The sequence below is a fragment of the Cnephaeus nilssonii genome (genome assembly GCF_951640355.1).
Source record: "Cnephaeus nilssonii genome assembly, chromosome: 13".
Taxonomy (NCBI): Eukaryota; Metazoa; Chordata; class Mammalia; order Chiroptera; family Vespertilionidae; genus Cnephaeus; species Cnephaeus nilssonii.
This window is the reverse complement of record NC_137084.1, coordinates 67,351,063-67,369,541: the sequence shown is the minus strand read 5'-3', so window position 1 is coordinate 67,369,541 and position 18,479 is coordinate 67,351,063. Positions and strand designations below refer to the sequence as shown.

Below are 18,479 nucleotides of genomic sequence, written 5' to 3'. Positions count from 1 at the left end.
GTTGAACAGGTGTGGCTCTAGTGATGCCACCATCATTAGAGCCCACCACCTTTCTAATATGTTAGAGAATCGTGTGAGCCAACTGGTATTAAGAAGAAAAGGATATTGTAAGGCCAGTAAACTTCTGTCTGCTGCTGAAGCATAGTTATCTTCTGTGAACACATGGAGCAAAATACAATGTAAATCACAGCAAGCGCTGCCCTGAATGGGAATGTTAGTTACCACCTCGCCAGTCCCTGTCTCGGCACCAGTCCCTGTCTCGGCACCAGTCCCTGTCTCGGCACCAGTGGGCCGCTTGGCAGTCGCTCCCACAAGGCTAGACCTTGTTAACAAGAGTGAAGATCAGATCTGACATGCTATCTCTGAGATTGGGATGCTCATGTGTTCTAGCCAGCTAAGTAACTAAGAACTTCCCTTATTCCAACCTGTGATAAACTTGATGTTCTACAAGGAAGGGAACCGAGCATGTCACTCTTTGTCTCCCCAGCACCTAGCATGGTCCGAATGCACAGGGGTGGGCAATCCCTGTCTTTGGAATGTAGTAACAGTTAGGTGAATGAAGGAATCAATGAGTTAATGGATGTCACTGTGACTGAAAGTCAGGGACAGGATGGTTCAGATGAGGCATCTCCCTTCTGTGGTCACAGACGAGGTCTACGTGAAAATATCAGATTTAACTTCACTCCAACTCAATATAAACCAGAAGTGAGAATGTGGCTGATAAAAAAAGAATCATGACATAACCTTGAGACTGAGTTAACAGGAGTATGGTGTTCAGAAGAATTAAGATTAATATGGGATTTTCACTCCTGTGGTCACTCTCCAAGCATTCTGAATGTTGCGCTCAATCCAAAAGAAAATTATCTTCCTTTCCAAGATAGAATCTCACCCTTTTGTCCTGTCTCTTCACAGGGTTTTCTTCCACTCATAAAAACCCTTGCATCTCATTTTTCATTTCTCCGTTATCCTTTTTGGAATTCTCTCCTGTTTCACACCAGTTTCCATTCTCCCAACTTATTTCTATTTCCTCCAAAAACTCCTATTACAGTTTATGTTCATGTGTTCTTTATCAAAGGATATAAACTTCAAAACACTGATCAAAGGCAAATGATTTTCATAATTTTTATTGTACATATAATATCTATTAGATTAAGATCTTCTAAAGGCCAGTAATAGACCCCTGCCATTTATTTTATTTTATTTCTTTTAAAATTGCATAGGACACCTAGCTAGCTAGTTGTTCTGAACAAAAAACAAATGTTGCTTGTTTGATGGTTGACTCAGATATCTATCTACAAGTCACAACAAGAAGAAGCTGACATACTAGCAAGGAACAAGAGCATACACCCACTCTGAGCAGGAGTTAGCTTTTGAAACATTGCTTCGTATTATAAATATGCAGATACGTTTTCTGATAACATATTTTCACTTACATAGCTCAAATAAGAGTTATGCAACTAAGGACATGAACAGATGATCCCCAGAAGAGGAAATACAGATGGCTAATAAAGTAGGCAAAGGTATGTCATCTCAGTTAATAAAAAGGGAAAATGAGACACCGCCATTTGCCTATCACATTAGCAAAAGCCAAAGAAAAATGTTCAGTGTCAACAATAGTGGGAATGTAAATTTTAAAGGGCACTTTATAATACTAATAAAAAATGTAAAACACATACCCCTTGACTAAATAATTCCACTTCTAAGATTCTACTCTTCAGAATTACTTTTCTCCTATTGCCAGGAGCTTGGCTAAAGAATGCTCACAGTGCCATAAAATTATATTAGTAAAAGTTAGAAATAACCTAACCAGCTGTCAAAAGTGAAATGTTTAAATAAATTACATATAAAAATGAAGCATATCTATATGTGCAGATATGAAAAATGGTCACAAGATATTGCCAAATTTTAAAAAAAGTTGCTCACATGGCCGTAAAAAAGAATGAAATCTTACCATTTGTAACAACATGAATGAACCTAGAGGGCATTATGCTGAGTGAAATAAGTCAGATAGAGAAAAACAAATACCATATAATTTCACTTATATGTGGAATCTAAAGAACAAACAAAATAAAAAGATTCACAGATACAGAGAACAAACTAAGGATTATCAGATGAGGGGGGGTTAGGGAGTTGGGTGAAAAAGATGAAAGTATTAGGAAGTACAAATTGGTAGTTACAAAATAGTCAAGGGGATATAAAGTACAGAATATGGAATATAGTGAATAATATTGTAATAAATATGTATGGTACCAGATGGGTACTAGAAATATTGAGGGAAACATTTTGTAAACTATATGATTGTCTAAACATTATGCTGTATACCAGAATCCTACCTAATAAAAGAGTAATATGCAAATTGACCCTAACTCGCTACACCCACAAGCCACGCCCACAAGCCACGCCCACCAGCCAATCAGAGTGAGTATGCAAATTAACCCAATCAAGATGGCTACAGCCACAGAGAAAGTAGGAGGGAGGCTTGGGTTTCCAAGGAGATAGAAGAAGCCAAGCTTTCTCCTGCCCTGGCCGGCCTAAGCCTCCACTCAAGGCTACAAAGTTTCAATTATAGAAGGTAAACAAATCCAAACAGAAATGGCTGCTGGCCACAGAGCGAGCAGGAGGCTTGGCTCCGCTCCAGGATACAAAGTTTCAAATGTAGAAGGTAAATAAATTCCAGATACCAGGACCTCTGCTTGGGTTGCCAGGGGGCGTGGCCAGCCTGAAAACCACCACAGGCCCCTCGCTCAGGCCACCCCACACCCCAAGGGAACCCCCACCCTGATCTGGGACACCCTTCAGGGCAAACCAGCTGGCCCCCACCCCTGTACCAGGCCTCTATCCTATCTAATAAAAGAGTAATATGCAGATTGACCATCACTCCAACACACAATATAGCTGCCCCCATGTGGTCAAAGATCCTGACCCCATGTGGACACAAGATGGCCACCACAAGATGGCCAGCAGGGGAGGGCAGTTGGAGGCGATCAACCCTGCAGGGGAGGGCAGTTAGGGGTGACCAGGCCGGCAGAGGAGGGAAGTTGGGGGCAAACAGGCTGGCAGGGGAGCAGTTAGACATCAATCAGGCTGGCATGGGAGTGGTTAGGGGGTGATCAGGCTGGCAGGCAGGCGAGCAGTTGGGAGCCAGCAGTCCTGGATTGTGAGAGGGATCCCAGATTGGAGAGGGTACAGGCTGGGCTGAGGGACATGCCCCCCGCCCCCGTGCACAAATTTCGTGCACCGGACCTCTAGTATAAAATAATATTGAATGTCAAAAAATAAAAGAATTGAGTTTAAGTATAAGGTTAGGTTTAGGGTTAGGGTTAGTGTTAGGGTTTGGGTTGAGTTTAGTTATAGGTGTAGGGATATGTTTGGTTTAGAGTTACATTTGAGGTTAAGCATAGGGTTGGGTTTAGGGTTAGGGTTAGGGTTAACATTGAAGTTAAGTACAGGGTGTTAGTGTTAGGGTTAAGGTTAGATATAGGTTTAGGGCTAGGTTTACTGTTAGGATTTTAGAGATTTAGGTACAGGGTTAGGGTTGGAGTTACAGTTACGTTTGATGATTGGTATAGGGTTAGGGTTAAGGTTAGGGTTAGGGTTAGGGTTGGGTTTAGAGTTGAAATTAGGGTAAGGGTTAGGGTTACAACTAGGATTGATGTTAGATATAGGGTTAGGTTTAGGATTATGGTTATGATTGATTTTAGGATTAGGATTAAGTATGGTTAGGTTTAGGGTTAAGATTAAATTGATGTTAGCTTAAGGATAGGGTTGAATTTAGGATTACAGTAAGGGTTAATGTAGGTTTATTTTTTAGGGTCAGATTAGTGTTAGGTTTGGTTTTGAGTTTAAGATTTGTGTTAGGATTAGGATCAGGTTTGAGGTTAAGATTAGGTTTAGGTTTATAGTTAAGGGTTCAGTTTAGTGTTATAGTTGAGGTTAAAATCAATGTTAGGGTTTAGAATTAGCTTGAGGTTAGGTATAGGTTTAGGATTTGTGTTAGTGGTAGGGTTAGGGTTAGGATTAGGTTTGAAGTTAGGTATAGTGTTAGGCCTAGAATTAACATCTGAGTTAAAGTTAGGGTTGAGGTTAAGTATAGGTTTATGGTAGGTTTAAGGTCAGAGTTATGAAGGGAAAAATGATCATAAGAGATTGTTCCCCCCCCCCAAAAAAAAAAAATGGTCTTTGCTGAGGGTCACGTTGAGCTGCAAATGCTTCCAGGGCATCTTTAGAAGTCAATAACATGACAGAAGACATCAAGACCAAAATCAAGAAATACCAGACTTCGCTTTATGACTGCCATTTCCCCAGCCAGACCAGACCAGGAACTACCTAGACTTCCACCCTATGAGAAGCCAAGGTCCGTAACAGGGGTGATGTCTCCGGTGTGAATGGTACCACAGTATGCACAATTCCTTCTGCCCCATATCCTGGGTGCTGGCCTGGGCTGACTGCCGGGCAGAAAGCACCTTTTCTGGGAAGATCTGAACTGGCTGCACCTGACCTGTCTGTCCTCCATCTTTCTCCCAGGGAGGTGAAGGGGAACCTGGGTACATCCCACTGTGGGATCCAGAATCATGGCTTAACTAATAATAAATACTTGTGGAAAAAGTGTAAAAAAGAAAGCAAGCAAGTTGCTTACTTGGCCATAAAAAAAGAATGAAATTATACCATTTGTGCCAACATGGATGAACCTAGATGACATTATGTGAAGTGAAATAAGTCAAAGAAAGAGAAATACCATATGATTCCACTTATATGTGGAACCTAAAAAATAAATAAATAAACAATGCAGAAATAAACTCATAGATACAGAGAACAAAATGATGGTTTCTAGATGGGAAGGAGGTTGGGGGGCTGGGTAAAAAAGGTAAAGGGATTAGAAGTACCGATTGGTAGTTATGAAATAGTCATGGGGATATAAAGTACAGCATAGGGAATATAGTCAATAATACTCTAATAACTATTTATGGTGCCCTGTGGGTACTTAAACTTAGGGAATCGATTCATAAGTTATATAAATGTCTAACTGCTATGCTGTACACCTGAAACTAATATAATATTGAACATCAATTGTAATCAATAAAGAAAATATAAACATAAGCCCTGGCCGGGTGGCTCAGTTAGTTGGAGCATCGTCCATACACCAAAAGGTTATGAGTTCGATCCCCAGTCAGGGCGCATACAGGAGGGAGTGAACCAATCGATGTTTCTCTCTCTCTCTCTCTCTCTCTCTCTCTCTCTCTCTCTCTCTCTCTCTTCCTCCTCCTCCTCCTCCTCCTCCTCCTCCTCTCCTCTAAAAATAAATCAATAAACATATCTCAGATGAGAATTTTTTAAAAATATATATATAAAATAACATAAAAGGATAATCAGAAAAAAGAAAATATAATTTTGTAAAAAAGCAAAATAAATTTTATAAAAAAGCAAAGCAATAAATAGTATGTAATTCAGTTTTGTGGAAAAAAGGACATATGTTTTATGTTTCTATGTTCAAATAAGTACACATACAAATTTCTACATAACTGCATGTATAAAAACACACATAAAAGCAAAGATCCAGAAAGAAAAACAGCCCACTGCTAAGTGTGGTTCTCCCGGGGAGGTAAAACAGGAAGAACTTTTACCTCTATGTACTTCTGTGTATTGTTTAAATTTTCCTTCAAAATTAATACTTTTGACTTTTTTTAAATAAAAATATAAATCCAATAAAAGTAGAGAACTTCAAAAGTAGTTGTAAAATATTTGAATATGCTAGGAAGCAATGATCAAACTTTAAGAACAATGTACGTGAATAATCTAAGTATTCTTAAGAACTCTATGCTCACATTATTCACACATAGTCAAGTAGGATACAGAAACCTGAAACCCTACTGTAGGGAGCGGCTATAGGGTTAAGCCTCAGATTGACCTGTTGGCAAAGCCACAAACAAGTCCCAGCTTAGAGGGCACAAGTCCTCTTAGCATAATAAGCTTGACCTTATGACACTCCCTAGATCCTTCCTGGGTAGCTAATGGGCTGTGGGAGGTGCAGCAAGTGCTGCCAAAACAAGTGAAACTCACAAGAACATTGTAACTATGGTGACCACTACCTTGTTTACCTCTGGCTATAAAATAAAGGTTCAGCCTGCCGTCTGGATCTTTTCTCTGTGGCCTCAGCCAGGCACAGGAGATCCACCTAGACCCAGCTTATTCTCTTTGTCTGTCTTTTCTACATCCTTCGCTGCCTTCCCTCAGGCTCGCCGAACCTTTGGCTGTGCTGGTACGGCACACCCTACGTCAAGCATATCAAACTCAAAGGATAACATGGTCCAAATAAATGAGGCATTCAGCCCGCAGGCTGTGGGTTTGACATGCTTGCCCTATGTGGTAGCATAGAACAGTCATTTCCATGTTGTAAATGAGGTAAGAAAGGAACTAAAAGAAAAATAAATTTCCTTAACAATTTTCTTTACAGAAATTGACAACCCAGGCATAGGGCTCTCAGAAAGAATTCATCTGCTCATTGATTTATGTTAGGGGCCACAAACTCAAATGCCAGGGGAGGAGAAAGTAACACAGATGAATGAGGTCAGCAGGAATAAGATCAGGGTGACGAGAGGGCCTGTGGGGAGAGTGTGGACTGCCTGAAGGGAGCCGCTGTTTCATAACCGCAGCCAGAGGACAAGATGGGGCTGCTGTTACCTGTGCTTCCGACCGACTGGCTGTACATCAGAGGTTGCCATGACCCCCTCCTTGGGTTTGATTCATTTGCTAGAGCAACTCACAGAACTCAGGAAACCTTTTAACTCACTAGATTGCTGGCGTATTATAAAAGGATATTAACTCAGAAACAGCCAGATAGAAGAGGTGCATAGGGCAAGGTATGTGGAAAGGGCATGGGTCTTCCATGCCCTCTCTAGGCAAGTCCCTCTCTCTTAAAACTCCAACCTGGAAGCTGTCTGAACTCTGTCCTTTTGTTTTTGTTTCTTTATAAAGAGAGAGAGAGAGAGAGAGAGAGAGAGAGAGAGAGAGAGAGAGAGAGAGAGAAACATCGATCAGTTGCCTCCCATACCTCCCTAGGGGATCAAACCTGCAACCTAGGATGTGTCCTGACCAGGAATCAAACATGCAGCTTTTTGGTGCACAGGATGATGCTCCGACCAACTGAGCCACCCGGCCAGGGCTGTCCTTTGGGGTTTTACGGTGGCCTTATTACATACTAGTAGACACGATGGATTAAGTCATCCACCACCAGCCCCTTTTCCCTTCCTGGAGGTCAGGGGGAGGGACTGGATCTCCACCCCTCCAGTACGTGACTGTTTCTCTGGCAACCAGCTCTCATCCGCAGCTGACTTAGCCACTTTCCAAAGGTTGCTTCATTAACATAACGAAAGACCTTTATCTTTCTCACCACTTAGGAGCTTCCAAGGGCTTTAGAAGCAAACCCTTGTACTAGAAATAGGGTCGAAGACCAAATACATATTTATTATAAATCACAATATTACAACATACAGTGGAATATTATTCAGCCAGAAACAGGAATGAAGTTCTGATACATGTTATGACATGGGTGAGCCTTGAAAACATTATGCTAAGTAAAATAAGCCAGACACAAAAGAAAAAATATTTTTCTATTTAATGTATACATAAGAGGTACCTAGAATAGACAAATCGTAGAGTAAGAAAACATATTGGAGATTACTAGGGACTGGAGGAGGAAGGACTGGTAAGTTATTGTTTAATGAGTACAGAATTTCTGTTTTGGGTGATTAAAAAAAATTTTGGAATTAGCTAGCGGTGATGTCTGTACAGCACTGTAAATGTAATGCCACTGATTGGTTAGCAAGGCAAGTTTTATGTTATATATATTATACTGCGATACAAAATGAGAAATTTTAATGGGGTACTTTTAAAATGTCTTCAAACTCTAAAGTCCTGTATGGGCTAATGGAAGAAGAGGAAACTGATCTAGGTCATGGAGGACATGTTAGAATCAGTCCACTAGAACTCTAAGAAGACAGTAAAACCCAAAGGTCAAAAATGGGAACCTCCGGGCCAAATCCAGCTGAGAGATGTGATTTGTCTGGTTTTTGTACTGTTTACAGCACTTAAGATTTTAAAAAAGTAGTTGTTAAAATGTAAAATCTAGGGAATTGCTATGAAAAATTCTGATTTCTTAAAATATTGAAAGATCTAGTAACAGCAGCCACATCCTGTCCTCTGGCTGCGGTTATGAAACCCTTCAGGCAGTCCACACTCTCCCCACAGGCCCTCTCGTCCCCATGTCTTATTCCCGGCTGACCTCCTTCACCTGTGTTCCCTGCCCCTCCTGTGGCATTTGGGTTTGTGGCCCCTAGCATAAGTCAATGAGCAGGTGAATTCCTTCTGAGAGCTCTATGCCTGGGTTGTCAATTTCTGTAAAGAAAAGTGTTAAGGAAATTTAGTTTTCTTTTGGTTCCTTTCTTACCTCATTTACAACATGGAAATGACTATTCTAAGCTACCACGTAGGGTTTCTGTAGCCCACAGGAATATGTGTGGATAATGTGAACACAGAGTTCTAAAGAATACTTAAAACAAAGAGCTTATATACTGGCATCTGAAGGGTGGGGTGGCTGTCTTACAGGGCTGGACCCTTAACCTGGGAAATCCAGGTAGGTAGTGTCAGAATTGAATTAAATTGTAGGACGCCCAGCTGGTGTCAGAGCATTGCTTGTTGGTGTGGGAAACCGCTACCTGGTGGTGGAAATGGGTGCAGAGCCTTTAATATGTGTGTACATATTATCCATCCCCCTATTGATGGACATTTGGGTTGTTTCTACCCTGTGGATATTGTCAATAATGCTGTTATGAACATTAGTGTAAAAAATATCTGTTTGGGCCCAACTTTTATTCTTTTATTCTTCCCCTATACCTAGGAGTAGAATTGCTGGATAATATGATAATTTTATCTTTGTTTACATTCCCACCAGTAATTACATGTAAACCCCTCATTTTTAAGATGAAGAAATGAATGGTAAAACTGGTTAGATAGCTTGACTACATACCCATTCAGTCAATTGTCAAGCTGATGTCAGAAATAACTATCTTGACTCCCAATACAGCCCTCTTTCCAAGGTTAACTCCACTAAGGTTTAATTCAGATGATCAGGCAAATTGCAGCCATGTCTACACAAAGACGAGGCCATTGGAAATAGATCACTTGATATTTGGAAGAGAGAATATGAATAAGTTCTGGATTTTGCTCTCCATCATGGAGAAAATATTGCTTTATTTTTTTTTTCTTCCTCAGGTTTAAGCTCTAGAATATTAAGTCAGATTTGTTTTTAGCCTCATATTTAATTGTGGAATAATCATAGAATTTTTTTAACCACTGTTCTAAAATTGGGGCTTTCAAAAAATACTTGAAAGGCAATAAATATTCATTTTAGAAAAACTGGAAAATTCAGAAAAGTGGAAAAGATAAAGGGAATTAGATCACCTAGAGAACAATCAACCAGAAAACTAACCGTTAATCTCCCAGTACGTTTTCCCCCAGGCATTTTTTTTCTAAGAATTGTGGTTTTGTTTGTTATATATCATTGGAATCATAGAATCATAAAGCTTAAGAAAATTATTACAATTTGGTGGGGCAAGCTTAAAACATAGTATAAGGAAAATAGATATTAAGTTCTAGGAAAGCCCCTAACATACAGTTAGTGCTCCTTCGTACCAACTCACAGCCCACGTAGTCTTATGACATCCCTTACCTGTCACATGGAAATGTTTTGCTTATATAAGAGCTTCAGTGGCTTGGCCACAGATTATACTATTTGGTTTCTTCCTCCACGCCTCATAGATTGCTACAAACTCAGTAGGCACTCAGTAAAGACTTTTGGGTGATTTTTACTGATTTTATGTCATCTTCAAGGTTAACACTCCTCTGGGTCTCCATAAGGAGTAACCCAACCCAGGCCCTCCACGGTGGTCTTGGCTGGGCTTCATGTTCTAAGCAATTGGTTCTGTAACCAAAGGCAATTTAACAGTCATTTGAATCTTTATTTCCATTACTTGAAGAATAGGAAAGGAAATTCAACTTGTAACCCATAACAGCACTTCTTAAAACACCCCGTTTCTCTCACTTCAATATGTCTCAAGTTCACAGCTGACTCAAAGCCTCAGTCTCAAAATCATCACCAAAAATTCTCCCTAAACTTTGTTCTTTATGGTTCTTGGTTTTGCTTTTCTTTCCCTTCTTTTGCTTTTGCTTTTCTATTCCTACTAGAGGCCTGGTGCATGAAAATTCATGCACTGGAGGGGGGTCCCTCAGCCCGGCCTGCCCCCTCTTACAGTCCAGGAGCCCTCAGGGGTGGGAGGCGCCCCAGCGATCAGGGGAAGGCGATGCCCCATCACACCTCTGCTGCTGCCACTGCCAGCAGCACAAGCCTCGGGAGGCCCTGGGTGGCTGAGGGCTGAGGGGACTGGGGGACTCCAGAGGTAGGCGCACAGGGTGGGCCCGGCCTTGCTGCATGCCTGCTGCCCCAGTGGGGCTGAAGGGACTGGGCGCCGCCATCTTATGGCTGTGGGCGCTGCCATCTTTGAGGGCACGACAGTCAATTAGCATATTCCCTCCTTATTGGTTGTGGGCACCACCATCTTTAAGGGTGGGGCAGTCAATTAGCATATTTCCTCCTTATTGGTTGTGAGTACCGCCATCTTTGAGGGTGGGGCAGTCAATTAGCATATTCCCTCCTTATTGGCTGTGGGCGCCACCATCTTTCCAATGGTGTGAGGGTCAATTAGCATATTCCCTCTTTATTAGATAGGATTCCTTCCAGCTAATAAATTACAGCCCTTTGCATCATCTTGGCATTCATTCTTACTTCTTCAGCTCACCCCCTCTCTCCTCAGTCTCTAATTCTGCATCATTTTCATTGATGAATGATGAATGGAGTTGGCACACTTAGCCCCTCTCTTGGAGTTAGGACTGAGGGGAGAAGTGAAGAGAGGAGGCAGAAGAAATCACAAATGCTTGTAATGTATGGTCCTTTCTTTTATTGTTATTACACAATGAAATTCTCATATATTATTTATGCGGGGCTATGTGGAAGGTCTTTGGGAAAAAAAATATGTGACAAATTGTAAAGGTAAATTAATTTAAAATTTTTAAGGAAGGAGATCATTGCCTCTCTACCTTCTCCTCTTTATGGTGTCATCCTGAGGACATAAGAGGCCTGATATAAATGACCTTTGTTTTTAATACATATTTTTTATTGTGATTTTAGAGAGAGAGGAAGGGAAAAGGAGAGAGAGAAACATCGTTTGGTTGCTTCCTGTACACAAGGCTCAGAACCTGGGAATGTGCCCTGATTAGAATTGAATGGGGGAGCCACACTGGCCAGGGCAGTCTGACCTTTTGATCTTACAAAGTCATAGGCCTTCTGACCCTCGAAGCTGTAAACACTTAACTCGATTTAGCTCAGACAACTTTCATGGGTATAATGAGACAAACACAAAGTACATCCTCTTGTCTCTTATGGAGATAAGTTTTCATTGATCTCTTCTACCCTTTTGTATAAATTTGAGTGAAAATCTCTCCAGACTGTGTAGTCACTTTTGTGTTACCTTGCAGGCATGTTATCACTGATAATGCTTACCCAATTAAAATGATGTTCATTCTCTCTTCTATATTGGTACAGAAGGATCTTTTGTTGGAGTCTTTCTATTTTATTTTCCCAACACTTAGGATCACCCTACAAAAATTGTTTCACCTATCTAACTAGTTTTGTTTTAACTAGCTCTCTCCCCTCAGCTCAGGTAATACACAAAGTGCACTACTCCTGGGTGACGGTAGCCTTAGGTAACACCTAGTACTGCTCGTTACCTCCTTACTCCATGTAGATACCAACAGATGATTATTGAAACTTGCTGTTCTACTTTGGCTATCTCTGTATGCATTCTTGATAGAGGCTACTAGAAGGGTCTCAGAAATGACAGAAGGACAGTGGAACAGAGTTTGGAAAGTGTGTGAGTATTCCGTAATATGGGATTTGGAGTTGCCACTCATCCAGTTACTCAAGCCACAAACCTAGGAGTCAGCCTTAATATCACTTTCCTTCAACCATCACATCCAATAATTCCACACTCAATCCACATCTCAAATCCATTCACTTCTTCCATTCTCGCTACTTCTACCCAAGTTCAAGCCACTAAACAACAGCCTCCTAAATGGACTCTCTGTTTCTCTTCTTGTTCCTCACTATAGCCGCTGATGTAATCTTTTAACAATATATAAATCATAATATGTCACTCATTAACTCTTGAATGGCTTTCAATCATACTTAAATTAAATTCCAAACTCCTGACCTTAAAAGCCCCAGACTTCATTTTGTACTTCTCGGCCCTTAGTCACTAAGCCTCAGCCACACTGGCTGTCTTTCAGTAAAGTACATTTCAGTTCCCATCAAGTGGTTGAAATGTACTTCCCCCTGGTTTTTACATGGCTCTTCTTAAAGACTCAGTTTATCTGTTACCTTCTTACAGAGGACTTCCTTGATTAGTTATGCTAAAGTAACTACTCAGCTGTTCTCCATCACCTTGCTGTTTTCCCTGCACAACATTTATTTCTAATTGTTTTTTACGTGTGTATTTTCAATGACTCAATTGTTCAAAATTTTGTGGAATGAATAAATGGTAAGTTCTACTCCTTAATTCTAGATGGAAGATAAGAAATACTGAGTAGGCAAGGAGACTATAAGAACTTTATTTAGATTATTTTTTAACTTCCTCACAATAGCTGTTTTATCTTTTTTTCATTTCTCTGGCATGATTAGCCATGTAACTCTTTCTATAGAAAGTACTTATGTTCTGAGGCAGCTAGGAAGAATGGCCTGAGGACTTGCAACATATATGAAGGCTTGAAGAAATATACCAAAGGATGGAACTGGTGGTGGTGACTTTAAACAGGAAAGGAAGGTAGGCTGAATCCACGTAGCCTCCTACAGAAAAGAAAAAGAGTCAAAGTAGGTGATAAATATCCTGGGACTTAACAATGGAAAGGCCCATGGGGCGTCCCTGTGCCCACCCACAGCCTCTGAATCCATATTCATCTTCTTACTGTCTTCCTAGCACAACATAGTCCTGCCTTGGACTCATACTGAAAACTCACCATCACCACCTCTCTCCCAACCAGATCCTTGGGATTCAGACACAGTTCCCACTCCCTTTTGGAGAAATTATTCCTTAAAAACATTAGTCTACTCAGGACCCTTTCTCCTCTGGTCTCCTTGTTTCAGGAGAAAAATTGTGTAGGAGCTCATTGTTCTCTATTCACTTTTGTTTGTTTATCCTTTACTATTACTTGTTTTATTTTCACACTAGAGGCCTGGTACACGAAATCTGTGCACTGGAAGGGGGTGCCTCAGCCCGGCCCGTGCCCTCTGGCAGTCCGGGAGCTCTCACTCCTTACTGCCCGCCTGTTCGCTGCTCCTCAGCGCTGCCGTGGAGGCAGGAGAGGCTCCTGCCACCGCCGCTGCTCTCACCAGCTGTGAGCCTGGCTTCTGGCTGAGCAGTGCTCCCCCTGTGGGAGCACACTGACCACAGGGGGGCAGCTCCTGCATTGAGCGTCTGCCCCCTGGTAGTCAGTGCGCATCATAGCGACCAGTCATTCTGGTCATTCCGCCATAATGGTCACTTAGGCTTTTATTATATAGAAGATTTGTTCTTGTCTTTTTTTTTTTTTTTACTAAATATTTGGTTTTTATATCAATAAAGGTCATAACCACTCTGCTGACATATAATACTGTTATGATACAACAGTTAAACTTGTGAGTCTACAACAGAAGTTGTTGGTAGTTCAACAGGAAACACAGTTGAAAAGTCCATGTTAAAACAAAACTACTGCGACTAATGGGACTAACAGGTCAGAATTGGAAGTAGCAATAAACATATTCTCTCCACTCCTGCGTATTTCAAGTTTTACAGTACACATAAAGAATTATTTCTTCCAGCCCTAGCCTGTTTTGCTCAGTGTTTAGAGTGTCAGCTCTCAGACTGAAGAGTCTCAGGTTCAATTCCAGGCAAGGGCATGTACCTCGGTTGCAAGCTCGACCCGGGCCCCATTTGGGGTGCGTGGGGGAGGCAACCAATCTATGTGTCCCTCTTACATTGTTGTTTCTCTCTCTGTCTCTTCCCCTCCCTTCCACTTTATCTACAAATCAATGGAAAAAATATCCTTGGGCGAAGATTAACAACAACAACAAAATGATTTCTTCCATCAACACTATAAATTCAAACTGTTGGATGTTTATGCATTTTTCAAGTTACACCTATTTGAATGCTTATATGGGAGTAGGGGTTGGAACGTCTCCCAATTTGAAGTTTACTTTTGCTTTTGTCTTAAGCTAAGAATCCTATATAGCATTGAACACAAAATAGATACTCCATAAATTTTTTTGACTAATTGAATAGATTCACACTCTGAGGGAAGAAACAGGTAGTAAAAACTAAAAGGAGAGAGAAGAAGATGCAAGAAAAACGGGACCTAGCATGAGGGCAAAGGAAGCAGAGATTGGAAGAGGGGTTGGGGGAAAAAAACAATAAATCAACTTTCATTGTAAAGACTTAATCCCACTTCATAACACGTTGTCAATCAGCTAAAATGAAACTTGACAGGAAATGGGCAGAACCGAAAATGACCACGGGCCAACTTATGCTCGTGTGTTAAATCTTTCCACTGCCTTGCCCTATTTGCGGCTACCTCACAGGCTCCAAGTCAGCCAGGTTATGTTTTGTTCCTCATGCATATATTGAGTTATCAACAGACTGATTTATACCCAGCTGTGGACATCAAGACAGATGGGCCTTCCTCTATCACCTCTTTCTTTCTAAATGAATCAAAATTTACTATGGGGTATAAGTAAGTGGGAAAAGATGAAACCTCAGTATCTTTTGTACAGTCCTATTAGAAGCCGCTTCTAACATTCTTCTCTAGAAACCAACTGATTTTTAAAACACTCATTGGGGGTCTGCCATTTTATGAGGCAAATAGATCTGTCTTATTCCCAGCACCTAGCATAATACCTGGTACATGTCATGTGTTTAATAAATTTTTGGATATTGACTGGTTGAATGAATGAATGAATGAGTCATGGTTCTAACCTTTGATCTACCCTCAGTTGACCTTAAGTCAAAGACACAGACATATGGGAAATAAAGGACAGATGAAAAGAGAACATTGTTAAGGGAGTAGAGTACCAGAAGTTTTCTTTTTTGTTTATCTCCATCCAAATTTATAGAAAATTATTTCAATATGATGGGAAGTGTAGACCCTCGAACACAAACACGAAGACCCAGATCCTGGCGCCAATGTGTGCTTTTCCGTGATCACATCTTGGAGTCTCTCACACTGGACTGCAAGTGTCTGTCTTGCCTCTAGACTGTGAGCTCTGTGAGGACATTTCCACCACATAGCAAGCACTCAATCATAGTAAATCGCCTAATGGAGATGGTAGCCTCCTGGAGGAAAAGACATAGTCAGCTGTATAAAGTCAGGATCCTTAGTTGTGAAAAAGAAGAGCTGACTCTTGCTGATGTAGTAGAAAAGGAGTATGTTGAAGATTCTGGGTAGCTGTTAGAATTGTTGGAGGGTGTAGAGAATCATGACTATAGCTAAGCCTCCAAGAATAATGCAAAACAAACAAACAAACCACTGCAGAACGAGTCCAGTGGGGAAACTGTCTCCATTGCAGCTCCCTACCAATGCCACTTCTGCATCGGCAACCCAGTCTTGCAACCACAGAGAAACTGCCGGTGCTGCTGCCAGCGCCAGCCGACTCTGCTGTTACTCATTTCAGAAAAACTGGAAGTGCTGCACCGAGCCTGTTCCCTCTGGTTGCTCATACCTGCATTTAAGTTTCACAGGAGGGAGCCTGAGTGGCAGAGCCTCAGTCACATTGTTTAGCCCAGGCGTCCTCAAAACAAGTGAAACTCACAAGAACATTGTAACTATGGTGACCACTACCTTGTTTACCTCTGGCTATAAAATAAAGGCTCAGCTTGCCATCTGGATCTTTTCTCTGTGGCCTCAGCCAGGCACAGTAAGATTCACCTAGACCCGTGGTCGGCAAACTGCGGCTCGCGAGACACATGCGGCTCTTTGGCCCCTTGAATGTGGCTCTTCCACAAAATACCATGGCCTGGGCGAGTCTATTTTGAAGAAGTGGCATTAGAAGAAGTTTAAGTTTAAAAAATTTGGCTCTCCAAAGAAATTTCAATCGTTGTACTGTTGATATTTGGCTCTGTTGACTAATGAGTTTGCCGACCACTGACCTAGACCCAGCTTATTCTCTTTGTCTGTCTTTTCTACATCCTTCGCTGCCCTCCCTCAGGCTCGCCGAACTCTTGGCTGTGCTGACACAGCACAGTTGCGGGCTTGATCAGTGCGGGGTGTGCAGGAGGCAGCCGATCAGTGATTCTCTTTCATCACTGATGTATCTGTCTCCCTCTCCCTTCTTTTCTGAAATCAATTTTATATCTATATTAATCTGCCCAGGTGGGGAGAAGATAATATAAGAAAGAAGTCTTGGGAGATGCGTGAAAATTGCCCAGGAGAAGGCCTCTGGGACAAAGGGAAGAAGAGGAACAAAGACACAGGAGCATGGAAAGCCTGGCATTTTTGCAGAACTTCCAGTAGCCTGGGGAGGTTACAGAGAGGGATCAGACACGCGGCTGGAAAAGCAGGGGGCAGCTAGACTGCCACGGGCTTCCATGCTGCTTTTTTAACCTTTCATGTCACCAAAGTAAGTGTTGCTGCAGTGATGGGGGCAGAGCCTGAGACAAAAGTGAGGCTAGATTTTCCCCGGGGAGGTCAGACCTCTCACAGGAGTTCCTAAGAGGGCAGAAAGGACACAGCTCCTTGCCCTTTTCACCTCTCCTCAAACTTGAGCAAACATGGCCAACTCACAGGTCTATGCGATGATCAAAGTGAAGCTGGGCACACCCACTCCTATCTGAGGTACAGAAATCAGACAGCAGAGAAGGCCTGAGAGCTTCTCCCGTCGCGGTCAGTCCCAGGAGAAATTGTCAAGTAGACACCTTGTCCTCCATACTTTCTCATTTCTCTTCTGCGGGCATCTCATATTCCACTCCAGATCCCAGACAGATGTACACTGAGCCCTACAGGAAGTGCTCGATGTGGGTTGGTGAAGAGAATGGAAGAGGAGGAGGGCTTTTCAGAAAGAGAGAACAATGCGTGCCAATGCCAGGAAGCACCGTTGTCCATGGGCAAACCAAGGCTGGACAGATCATTGGAGCCTGGATTGTGAAATGCTTGGACAATGCGGTAAGCAGTCACCAGAACAATTTATTCTTAAACCAGACCCCCCAATGAAATGGGTGACCAAAAGTTAAATGTGCAGTACTTGCTTTTTGGCCAGGGTGGATGCCAGGGAGTATTTACAGGTTTGGTTGAATCAACAGACAGATGGAAGTTTATAAATTTTGGATAAATTGCCCAAGTTAATCTCCATGACAGGTCATCTCCATATTGATAGACCTACCTCAGAACAGAAAGTACTATCTCTCATAACACATTTTTTGGGAATTGCAATGCAATGTGGCCTTTCTTTCATAAAATCTGGGTCAGATACCAAAGATCAGCAACATTTAGAGCTTTGCAGGTGAGGGGTTCTCCTTGATTTTAAGTGGCCTGGATCCTTCGGTCTTCCATCTCAGCTGAGTCCCAAACCAGGACTCAATCTTTGTCTTTCTCCTGTATCAGCCACGGTTGCTACAGGTCCATTCACAATTCTGAGCGGAAACAAGATGCAGATTTTAGAAGCATTGCAAGTCAAAACAGGTGAGTAGATTTGGCACCAAGGGCTTAACCAAAAACTATTCCAGGCATGTTATTCCATCTGAACTGGGACAGCTGACACCAAAGCGAGAAGACTAGGTTAGATTTGTGCAACCTCAGCCTTGGTGGCTACACTGGCCTGCGAAACGCTATCAACTCTTCTGTTCCCCTCATCCCTGCCCACTCCACTAATCTCTTTTTGCACACAATGTATCTTTATTGCAATGATACAGCAAATGCAGGGAACCTGTGGAAGAGGATGGGGTACAATTTGGGGTATAGAGATCCTGTGTTTTACGTAGGAACTTAAGCAATGGGTTTGTCCATCACCATCCCATCCCTTCCCCGCCCAACTTAGGCTGGGTCAAGAAAGAAAAGCGCTGATGGCCAGGACCTCGCCGAGGGAATCCCATCCACTCTGAGTCTCTCCCTTCACCTCCTGGCTTTGATGCCCTCGCCTGCAACTGCCCGCCCCGCCCCCCAACTCCCCCGTGCTTCACGCGAAAGCTGCTCTTCAAAGACATCCTTCCGGGCTCAGCGAAGCCCGGCGTGCTCTGCATCCGGAGGGGCCGCGGGGCTCGCTTTTATCGGGGAGAACAAAACTGCCATTTCCGAAAACAAAGGAAACTGCTCGAGCGATTCGGGCTCACTGGCGCACATCAGAGGGGGAG

At 42.3% G+C, this 18,479-nt stretch overlaps 1 protein-coding gene across 1 annotated transcript in view; it reads left to right on the top strand.

Moving 5' to 3' along the window:
- The window catches only part of MMP20 (matrix metallopeptidase 20), a 208,031-nt gene that overhangs the window by 111,424 nt on the left and 78,128 nt on the right, over window positions 1–18,479 (top strand). The window lies entirely within an intron of this gene.